The 11,690-nt window shown below is 43.6% G+C and overlaps 1 non-coding gene across 1 annotated transcript; it reads left to right on the forward strand.

Annotated features, from left to right (window-relative positions):
• Positions 1-958: 958 nt before the first annotated feature.
• TRNAR-UCU (transfer RNA arginine (anticodon UCU)) lies at positions 959-1,031 on the forward strand. Its single transcript has one exon. It is a non-coding gene; the product is annotated as a tRNA-Arg (tRNA).
• The last annotated feature ends 10,659 nt before the right edge of the window (positions 1,032-11,690 follow it).

Consider the following 11,690-nt stretch of genomic DNA (forward strand, 5'->3'; position numbering starts at 1 on the left):
CCGAGCTGTCAGAGGAGAGATGGCGTGGGAGGACATCAGTAGACGAATAAGTTTGAGTGGTGTCTTTAAAAGTAGGAAAGATCACAATATGAAGATAAAGTTGGATTCAAGAGGACAAATTGGGGCAAATATTCGTTTATAGGAAGGGGAGTTAGGGACTGGAATAACTTACCAAGGGAAATGTTCAATAATTTTCCAATTTCTTTGCGCTCATTTAAGAAAAGGCTAAGAGAACAACAGATAGGGAATCTGCCACCTGGGCGACTGCCCTAAATGCAGATCAGTAGTGATTGATTGATTGATTGATTGATTGATTGATTGATTGATTGATTGATTGATTGATTGATTGATTGATTGATTGATTGATTGATTGATTGATTGATTGATTGATTGATTGATTGATTGATTGATTGATTGATTGATTGATTGATTGATTGATTGATTGATTGATTGATTGATTGATTGACCTTCCGGGGCTCCGTGGACCCCGTTCCAGCTCTCGTACCACTTTTCAAATTTCGTGACAGAGTAACTCCAAGATAGGTGGAGATTTTACAATTATTTTCTCAGGTTACTTAGAATATTAAAAAATAGCTAACAAGTTTGGGCCTTACGAGACTATTCATATTCTGATTATAGCCACATGATCTTCACTTATCAACAAATATCTGACATATGCAGAATATTCCCGAAAATAACTTCTACATACAAAAAGAGACCTTAATGCTATGCGACGGACTATATACAGCCTGGACTGCGGAAATAGCAAGCTGATGAGTAGACTTACAGCTAAGACCAGATGTCTGCCCACACAACTCCCGTTCACGCGGAGATTAAAATCTCTAAATAACATCATACACAGAATTCCAAAGCTCTGATTTCATATACACTGGTAGAAAAGGACGACATTCGAAGAAACAGAGCACCCGACTCCACGTCTCTTGCACGTCTAGAATCTGTCCCTTTGGCGCAGAGGATAGCGCGTTGGACTTCTTATCCAAAGGTCGTGGGTTCGATCCCCACAAGGGATGCAGAATGTTAAATGTCTACAGAAATGTCAAGAGGTCGCGGAAGTTCTTGTCGTCTCTGTCCAAAGCTGATTTCCTGTCATGAACTGAATGTGGTGATATGTACTTATACTGTACTTGAACCTTCGTTAAAACTTAACCGTCATAAATGGATAACTCAACGTGGTTATGTAGAATTTCTGTTACATCAAGCCTGACTTTGAAAAGCTTAACAATTTAGCATGGTCAAAAATTCACCGGTACTTTGTATGAAAACGTGGCGTACATAGCAGAGCAACGTTTACTACACCACCTCACGAGTGAGTTATACATTGCGTGCATTCAAAGTGCCGTCATCTGATTGTTAAAATGTCTTTAGAACCACATCACGTATATTTACAACATATTGAGAATAATGAACAGAGAAGAGACAGGGGTGATCCAATTGAAGATTGGACGGAATCTGCGTATCATAAAATAATAGGAGATCAAATTGTTTGATTCACTAGTAAGAATAGATCCCAATCGCAGCTGTACGAGCATGTGGTGATGCTGATCATTGTTCTAAAGTGTGGTACAGCCAGATTTCCTCTTTTAGCTCTAATAGGAGGAAAAAAGGAGACTCGAATCTTGAACCGCCAAATTCAACTCAATTGAGAATTATTGTATGACTTAGACCAAATCGACATTACGTCTAGCAAAACCGCCATGTGGTAATATTTTTACTTAGAACTCTGACCAGAATGGTTATGTCGTATAAGACGGTCATTCCCAAAGTGTGGTCCATGGAACTCTTGGGCGCCGCGACGGTAATCCAAGGGGTTCGCAATAATAACGTAAGATTTTACTGTACACACATAATTCATAGATCATTATAACAAATATAAGAACATATACGGCCAGCTCACGGCACACGATTCAGCTTACTCCCAGCGGACAGTGCTGGCGGGGAGCCGAACTTCCGCTGCAGCGAGTCATACAGTGAGTGAGCCATGGCACACCGAAAGAATAGTGAACAAGCACGGATCAGTGAGATACAACACACACATACGGTTCATTGCATTCACTGTCCTCTTCTTAAAGGGAGGTTTAGATAATAGATGGATTCATTTGCAGTGTAGTAGTCTAAACATAATTCTAAAGTAGCTAGTAAGTAGGTAGGCTATTAGGTTATACTATTTATTAGTTTAATGAATTGCCGGGCTGAGTGGCTCAGACGGTTAAGGCGCTGGCCTTCTGACCCCAACTTGGCAGGTTCGATCCTGGCTCAGTCCGGTGGTATCTGTAGGTGCTCAAATACGTCAGCCTCGTGTCGTTAGATTTACTGGCACGTAAAAGAACTCCTGCGGGACTAAATTCCGGTACTTCGGCGTCTCCGAAAACCTTAAAAGAGTAGTTAGTGGGACGTAAAACAAATAGCATTATTATTATTATTATTATTATTATTATTATTATTATTATTATTATTATTATTATTATTATTAGTTTAATGAATCTTAGTATTATAACTTAGTTGACATTTGACAATTAATTAAACTCGACTCTAGCCTGCCGTATGGCTATGAGTCATGCTCATGACCACTCAAAAGTACCTGTTTTATATTGGGAAGAACGACTCGGTATTCTCTCAGTTCGTATGTCACATAGTTGCACAAGACTTCAATAATATGTGGACAGTAAGTGAGCCGACTGACGCAATAAGTTAACCAACAGTATGCTGAATCAGAAAACCAGTGGGCTACTGTACATCTCGGGTAGCCTATACAAAATATGACGATTTAAAAAATTCCTCTGCTGATAAAAAATACATATTTTCAAAAATGACTGAGCGAGTTGGAAGTGCGGTTAGTATCGCGTAGCTATGCGCTTGCATTCGGGGGATGGTGGGTTCGCATCCCACCGTCGGCAGCCATTAAGGTGGTTTTCCGTAGTTTCCCCATTTTAGACCAGGAAAACCTGGGACTGAACCTTAATTAAAGCCACGCCTGCTGCCTTCCTAATCCAGGACTTTTCCCATTCTGCGTCGCCGGAAACCTTCGATGTATTAGAGTGACTAGCATTTTTTTTTTCCTAAGAAAGGAGTTCATAGTATGAAGACCAGATGGCAGCAGCGAACACTGAATGCTGTTGCTGCTGTCTTACCAGCACATACTACACAGATGCAGTAGGAGCGGTGACTCTAATGTGCCGTGAATCGGATCACTGTATCGATTCAGCAACGAGAACGGAATCAAATGAATCGATTCAGTAAAATGAATCGAATGTCACAGCACTAATTTGGAGGCGCAACAACGAAATGTCTACTCATATTACCCGAACTGCATGGCATACTAGGTTCAGGGACACGTCGTGATGGCCTGGTACCGGTTTGCAATCGGTACAACATTGGCATCCGGTGGAGCCTATAAGTACAAGCATAAGGTTTCTGCAGTACGTGGAGGATCAACATAATATATGGAAAGAGTGATAAAGTTTTGGCTCGTTAACAAGAAGATGTGGCGGTATTTGACCCGAAACATTTTTATAATCCCATTCCACTGCCCAAAAAAATTTGAACTCTTTGTTGTATGTTCGTACTCCATGATCCGCGCACATACAAAACTTAAAACCAATGGCTAATAGCCCTAAGCTGCCTTGGCCTACCAAGTGACTGCAGCTCACCCCGAAGGTCTGCAGATAACAAGGTGTCGTGTGGTCGTCATGACGAATCCTCTCGGGCGTTATTCTTGGTTTTATAGACCGCAGCCGCTAACTCACCGCCAGATAGCTCCTCAAATGCATTCATACAGAGTTAATGGACCTCGAGCCAGCCTTCAGGTCCAGGTAAAAATCACTGACATGGCCGGAAATCGAACCCGGGGCCTCCGGGTAAGAGGCAGGCACGCTACACCTACACTGCGCCGCCAACATGGTACGCAAATATATTGACATGAATATAGATGAAAAACCTTCTTCCTTGGAGTTTAATGTTGAAATCATTTAGCAAAGTAGGCCCTATACTACGAAGAACGTAAAATTAAGCAATTTTCTCAACTGCGCCAAAAGTTAAAGGGCTAAAAGACCCGGAAAGGTTTAAAATCATGAGTCCAACTAAAAAATATCGAATATCACTTCTGGCCAAAATGAAGTTCTGCAAAACAGCCCAAAATCGCTTGTTCCTCTATTCGTCTTCTTTTTTATTCAAATCCTAGCCAAACAAACTTAATTCTTTCAGTGATGCGTTCCTTGGTTCAATACCCTTAGGCACTTTTTAATTTTTTGAAAGATGTCCACACCGAATGGAGTTATGCGGGCTTAAGTGAAACTCTGCATGGACTAACATTAGCGCTCGTAGTGGTTGAAGAAAGCAAACTGCTAATCTAATCGACCGGATAACGATGATTAAAAAAGGATTGTACTTTTTAGGAATAAATAAAGACTTTTTTCTCATACTTTATTATATTTTATTTACTTAAAATTTGTAGCTCATTTCCTAGGATGTTTTCAACATTGAGTTGCGTGCCTGAAGGGCTGGAACTGTGGATTTTTGCACTGAACACGCGAATTCTTTGCACCGTTTGGCATAAACAAAGTGGTCCCAAGTCACATCAAAATGTCTATGTGATGAAATGAAATGAAATATCGTATGGCTTTTAGTGCCGGGAGATCCCAGGACGGGTTCGGCTCGCCAGGTGCAGATCTTTCTATTTGACTCCCGTAGGCGACCTGCGCGTCGTGATGAGGATGGAATGATGATGAAGACAACACATACACCCAGCCCCCGTGCCATTGGAATTAACCAATTAAGGTTGAAATCCCCGACCCGGCCGGGAATCGAACCCGGGACCCTCTGAACCGAAGGCCAGTACGCTGACCGTTCAGCCAACGAGTCGGACTGTCTATGTGATAATTAAGCGTCTTAAGGAGGACTATTGTCACACTTCGTATAGTTAATAATTACACAACGTCATCTCATGCCTCTAACAAGGCGCTGCACTTCGGTTGAGGCAGACGTACCCCCGATATCATAACGGTGCCTTTAACAACTTGACGTTTTTGGGCGGTGGATTTCTCAAGTAGATGCATTGCTCCAGTTGGTCCCAGACTTGTCCCATCGGGTTCAAGTCGGGACTTCTTAATGGCCACTCCGTGGTGCTCCTGCAGAAAGCTCCGAAAGATGTTCGCATCATGCACTCTAGCATTACCATGTATGAATGGTGTGTTTCCCCGAAGTTGCCTCGCATGAGGAATTACTGTTGTACTAAGATCTCGTCAATGTACTATCAAGCAGTTAAGGATCCCTTACGAATGATCAGGAGATAAGCCTTAGTGAGAAGATCACACCATAACACACGGGTGTCAAAGCTTGCCCGCCGTAAGTGCATTGTCTGTGCTATAGATACCTGTGTACGAGGGCGCAAGTCGCTTCCCCTCCAATACTGGAAAGGAGGGGAGGGAGTGAAGGGGTAGTGTTAAAGGTCACTCCAGTACCGAAAAATAGGGTAGGGAGTGAAGGGGTAGTGTTGAAGGACACTCCAGTACCGAAAAGGAGGGGGAGATTGAGGGAGTAGTGTTGAAGACCACGCCAGTTCTGAAAAGAGGGTACAGATTGAAGGAGTAGTGTTGAAGGCCACTCCGGTACCGAAAAGGAGGAGAAGGAGTGAGCAGGTAGTGTTGAAGGCCACTCCAGTACCGAAAAGGAGGGTAGAGAGTGAAGGGGTAGTGTTGAAGGCCACTCCAGTAGCGAAAAGGAGGGGAAGGATTGAAAGAGTAGTGTTCAAGGCCACTCCAGTTCTGAAAAGGAGGAGGGTAGGGAGTGAAAACGTAGTGTCGACGGCCACTCCAATTCTGAAAGGAGGGGAGGGAGAGAAGGGGTAGTATTGAAGGCCACTCCAGTTCTGAAAAGGAGGGGAGGGAGTGAAGGGGTAGTGTTGAAAGCCACTCCAGTACCGAAAAGGAGGGTAGGGAGTGAGAGGGTAGTATTGAAGACCACTCCAGTACTGAAAAGGAGGGGAGGGAGTGAAGTGTTGGTGTTGAAGTCCACTCCTCTACCATAGAGAGAGGAGGGGAAGGGAATGAAAGGGTAGTGTTGAAGGCCACTCCGGTTCTGAAAGGGAGGGTAGGGAGTGAAGGGGTAGTGTTGATGTCCACTCCTGTACCACAGAGAGAGGAGGGGAAGGGAGTGAAGGGGTAGTGTTGAACGCCACTCCGGTTCTAAAAAGGAGGGGAGGGAGTGAAGGGGTAGTGTTGAAGTCCACTCCTGTACCATAAAGAGAGGAGGGAATGGAGTGAAAGGGTAGTGTTGAAGTCCACTTCTGTACCATAGAGAGAGGATGGGAAGGGAGTGAATGGGTAGTGTTTAGGCCACTCCAGTACTGAAAAGGAGGGGAGGGAGTCTAGGGGTAATGTTGAAGGCCGCTCCAGTTCTGAAAAGGAGGGGAGGGAGTGAACGGGTAGTGTTGAAGACCATTCCAGTGCCGAAAAGAATGCGAGGGGGTAAACAGGTAGTGTTGAAGGCCACTCTAGTACTGAAAAGGAGGGTTGGGAGTGAACAGGTGGTGTTGAAGGCCACTCCAGTACCGAAAAGGAGGAGAGGAAGTGAAGGGGTAGTGTTGAAGACCACTCTAGTACTAAAAAGGAAGGGAGGGAGTGAACAGCTAGTGTTGAAGGCCACTCCAATACCAAAAAGGAGGGAAGGGAGTGAATGGGTAGTGTTGAAGTCCACTCCTGTACCATAGAGAGAGGAGGGGAAGGGTGTGAAGGGGTAGTGTTGAAGGCCACTCCAGTGCAGAAAAGGAGGGGAGGGAGTGAAGGCGTAGTGTTGGAGGCCACTCCAGTTCCTAAAAGATGGAGAGGCAGTGAAGGTGTAGTGTTGAAGGCCACTCCAGTGCCGAAAACGATGGGGGGGGGGGTGAACGGGGTGACTTTGTGTGTATTGCTGTACATTCACCACTGTCTTTTAGCGGGCCGTCTACCTGCAGCAGTGCGGTAAGGGAGGAGGTGCTTTGTTTATATCGGTACACCATTTCTGTAAATGCGTGTACGTCCCCACGTTACTGACTCAAGGCTGTGCCATAAGGATTGACATACTGTACTACTTTGTTAGTTTATGTCTGTGTTTGTATACTACTGTATCAACACGGATGCTTGAAGAGATGCTACTTTAATTATAGCCTATTTTATTTTGTGAAAGTTTCTATAAACCTGACGTTTTGCTATAGAAGCATATTAATCGGTTTTATTCTGCTTCACAATTGCTCGTAGGAGAGTCAATCATATTAAGTCCCTTAAATTACTATTAGTTTGTACAGGTAAAGCCCGTTATACACGGGTTCGTCATCCAGGATTTCGCATATACGCGATTTTGGTTTTAAGTGTAGCGCTGCCATACTAAGGCGGATTTAGGCATGCGTGCCGAACGCTCTAACGTACACTACGTCGCGCGCCAAGGTTAAACGGGACAAGCGCAACTCTACGCGCATCTTCTGTCGTGTTTGTCGAGGCGTGAATCGTCAGTTCGGGTCAGTAGAGCGGTGAAGTTGCATTTGACAGGTTTCGTATTTACATCCCGGGTAAAACGAAAATAAGTGTGAGTACCGAAGGGAAGATGCGTGTACCAAAGACTTAGTCGTTAGAAGTAAAGTTAGAAGTTTGGGATCGCTATGAGAAAGGTGAGGGTATTGTTAGCATTCAGCGTGCTTGGGACTTAGTGAATCCACTGTGAGAACTATTCATGACAATGCGGAATCAATTCGAAAAAAAACTGCTCAATCTTCTACTAACTTAAGTGTGACTAGAGTGACCAAACTCGCTCGGAAGCGATGGAAATAATGGATTTTATTGAGCATCACAACCAACTACACATGCCTCTCTCTGAAGCTGCTATTCAAGCTTTTTTATCATTGCGTGTTTCACTGTTACATTTTTATGTGTATATACTTTGCATTAAAATGCGTTTCGGAGACAGGATAATGGTTATTTTTTGTACAAGTACCAAGAATCTCTGCTATTTTAAACTTAGTACGTGATTAAACGGAAACGTAACGCTATATTTTACATACAATCTGACTCGATTTACGCCAGTTCGGTATGCGTGACAATTCCGCGGAACGTAACTATTGCGTATAAAGAGGTCTATCTGTATTTCATTGCTTATGCCAACCTACAAAGTAATTATTTATTTTTCTGGTACACTATGATTACATTGTTCGACACATTTTATGCAAACGCCGTGTTGAACACATGAATAATGTGTACGTCCTGGTATGAAAGAATATACACGTGTATTGTGTGGAGTAGCATAGTTATGAGATGATACAACGCTAAGCTGAGTTTACAACCTAAGTAAGTGGATTGCACCAGGTTGCAACCTCAGCAGGAGGTGAGACGAAGGTCGTTTAAACCTCGTATGCCGGTGTTATTTATTTTATTATTTTAGCCTTTATTATCCGGCTGCCTTTTGCCAGGGCGTTTGGATCACTACAAGAGTTGATCATGGGCCATATGATAGCGCATATGGTGGTAGATTGCCGTTAAATTTATGTTACTGTATTCTATAATCTCTGTACCTTGCTTAAGCCGTAAGCTTTAAGCTTTACGGATTTGAACTATGTATTAGGCGTAATCCTGTAATGTTCAATAAATCCTTGATCCTTGACTGCCTTAGTTATGAGTCCTGCCCCGCGGTGTAGGGGGCAACGCGTCCACCTGTCACTCGGCGGCCCCGGATTCGATTCCCTGCCGGGTCAGGAGTTTTTAATTGTAAATGATTAATACCCCTGGCCTGGGGACTGGGTGTTTGTGTCGTATTTAACGTTCGTCTCCTCATATTCAACACTCTACACTTCCACAAATACACTTGCACGCAGGTTCCTGACATATGGTAAAAGTAGTGGCAAAAGATCTTCAGAGGTCGACGCCACGAACAAATACCAGTGTAATTAAAATAAAAAATAAAAAATACCATAGTTATGAACGTGTAATGTACACCCTTCCTTGGGTTGCGCTATCTGATAACGTAGCGCTCGGAACAGCTGCTACTCGTAAACGCAGAGTTGTCAGTCAACTCGTGATGCCTGCCATAACAGATCCCCCTCCTTAAGCAACAGTAGACTGTACAGCAGTTGTATGAAATCTTTTCCCACATCTTTTCCTTCTGAACGATATAGCGGTAAACAAAACAACCGAAAACATCACAACTCAGCAGTGTCTTAGCTGTCAGTATAGATTATTTCTAGCAAGCTGCGGTTTCCCATCACGATGTCGTCTATCCAGTGCAGGTGCTTGAGTTGATCCTCGGGATTTTAAATTGGCTTCTCGAAGCACAGTTTTGTCACTAACTCGTATGACAGAAGCCTACACCTTCAGTGCTCGTGTTGTTAATTAAGACCTAGTAGATCAGGGCCTCTCAAACGCCCAAAATCTCACGCGTGCAAATTGAGGCGCAAGAGCTCCGTGCACTGTGCATCGGTCGGGCTCGGCTTGTCTCGGACCAACGCTTCGTCTCTGGGCTACTCGGCTAAGCTCGGCTAAGCTCGGCTCTACTCGGCGCAATTCAGCTCGGATTTGGAGCGCTACGGGGAAAGTGTGGAAGAGGGAGACAGGGGGAGCGAGCAAGACAGGCGTGAGGAAAGAGAGAGTAAGCGCTATTGCTCTAAATCGAGGAGTGGGGGGTCTGCACTCTGGTCAACCAAGCGAAGTCGTCTTTTGCACCGTGCACAGTGCATGCACCAAGAGCATGCACCCTGAGAGGCCCTGTAGTAGATGCACAACACAATCCTGCCGTGAGGTTAGTTTTCCTTTGGAAGCCCGTACCACAGATAACAAATCGTATTCTGAGGAACCCCCACCATTATGGCAACGTTCCGTTTAGCACAATGAGAGTTTAATTAATTTGTGTGTGTTTCATTTAAAGAACGTTCTAGAACGCCAAAGATAAAGCTATCCGTTGAAAGAAAATCACAGTAATTCAAAATTAGGCCACGATATTTTAACGTAGACTTACGCTCCTCGACAACGGGCACATGGAAAGAAAATTTCAAGAGCTTTTGTTGTAAGGTACAGCCCCAGCATTTTCTTGGTGTGAAAATGGGAAACCACGGAAAACCATTTTCAGGGCTGCCGACAGTGGGGTTCGAACCTAATACCTCCCGAATACTGGATACTGGCCGCACTTAAGCGACTGCAGCTATCGAGCTCGGTCCAAGAGCTTTTAGTGTTTGGGTACAACGCGTATGTCATCGAGATTGTTGAACTTACTATTACGTCTAATGTCTCAATTGGCAGAAAAAAGAAGAGGCTACCAGTAGCAAAAAGAATAGAAAATCTCAAAGGTAGTTTTCATGAAATGCAAGGCAACATTTTTGCTAAATATGTGACGTCACAAGTTTACTCTGTTACAAGATGGCGCTGTGTTGACTCGCTCGCTCAGTTGGAGGTTAGTCGTAATGTTATTCCCGAACTGTTAAATTATGTCTGCTATTTCTCATCAGTAAGTCTACGAAACCCTCAAAACCCTGCGGCCCTTACAATAGTGACATCCTACCGCCAATTATTGTCATTTTTCTTTTTTTTTTTTTTTTTACAAATTGTTTTACGTCGCAACGACATAGATAGCCTAGGTTTTCTGGCGATCATGGAACAGGGAAGTGCTAGGAGTCGGAAAGAAGCGGCCGTGGCCGTCATTAAGGTTCAACCCCAGCATTTTCCTGGTGTGAAAATAGGAAACCGCGGAAAGCCATCTCAGGGCTGCCGACACAGAGAGGCTCGAACCCGCTATCTCCCGATTACTGGATGCTGCCCTCACATAAGCGACTGCAGCTATCCAGCTTGGCAGATAATATTTTTAAACAGATTTATTCAACTTTTCTGATAAATATGCGAACTGAAAGGGATAGCAGATAAAAAATTTAAAATTCAGCTGCATAAAGATCACGACAAACACCTGGTATCGAGAATGTCAGTGGACTGCAGAGATGGCATAATATTCTAATAATGATGACCTATAAACGCTAAGTGAACTGAAATATTGGATACTGAGGTATTTTTGTATCTATTCCTCTTTGTTCGTATCGAACTAAGGAGCACCACATTTCAACTGTCTTCTTTGGGCTTTGATCTTTGCCCAGTCCTCTTTTCTTTCCTACGTGCACGTCTTTCCCGTCTTTGGGCTTTCTTGAAAACCCTGGCGGTCTTTTAGTTTCCTCCTGAGTCGGTTCCATTGTTGTGTATCTTCATGACTGATCCCCATCTCCCGCAGTTCCCTTTCTACCTCCTTGAACCAAGTTGGCTCGGTCTTTTTATCTTGAAAACACATAAAGATTCAGTCATCATTATTATTATTATTATTATTATTATTATTATTATTATTATTATGTATATGCGAATAATCCCATTAAGAATACGCGAAGTACGTAGAGGTGTGCATTTGCTCTCCTTTGTGCCCATATTTCTATCATTCTTTTACTGTGGGCTTCCTTCCTGTCTTCAGACCAGGTTGTTCCAGTCTTTGGTCTTTCCTCTTGGTCAACTTGCCATTTCTGAATTTAGGTTCCGAAAATTGCCCTGTTTTGGACATCTTCTGGTGTAATTCCTGCTTGTTACAAATAGGTTTTGATTTCGCCAATCCATTTCCTTGTGTCTGCTTTAGCTCTACTGCTGTTTTCATGGAATTCGACTATTGGTTTGTTAAGTCTGTCTGGATGC

This window comes from Anabrus simplex, chromosome 1 (genome assembly GCF_040414725.1).
Source record: "Anabrus simplex isolate iqAnaSimp1 chromosome 1, ASM4041472v1, whole genome shotgun sequence".
Lineage (NCBI taxonomy): Eukaryota > Metazoa > Arthropoda > Insecta > Orthoptera > Tettigoniidae > Anabrus > Anabrus simplex.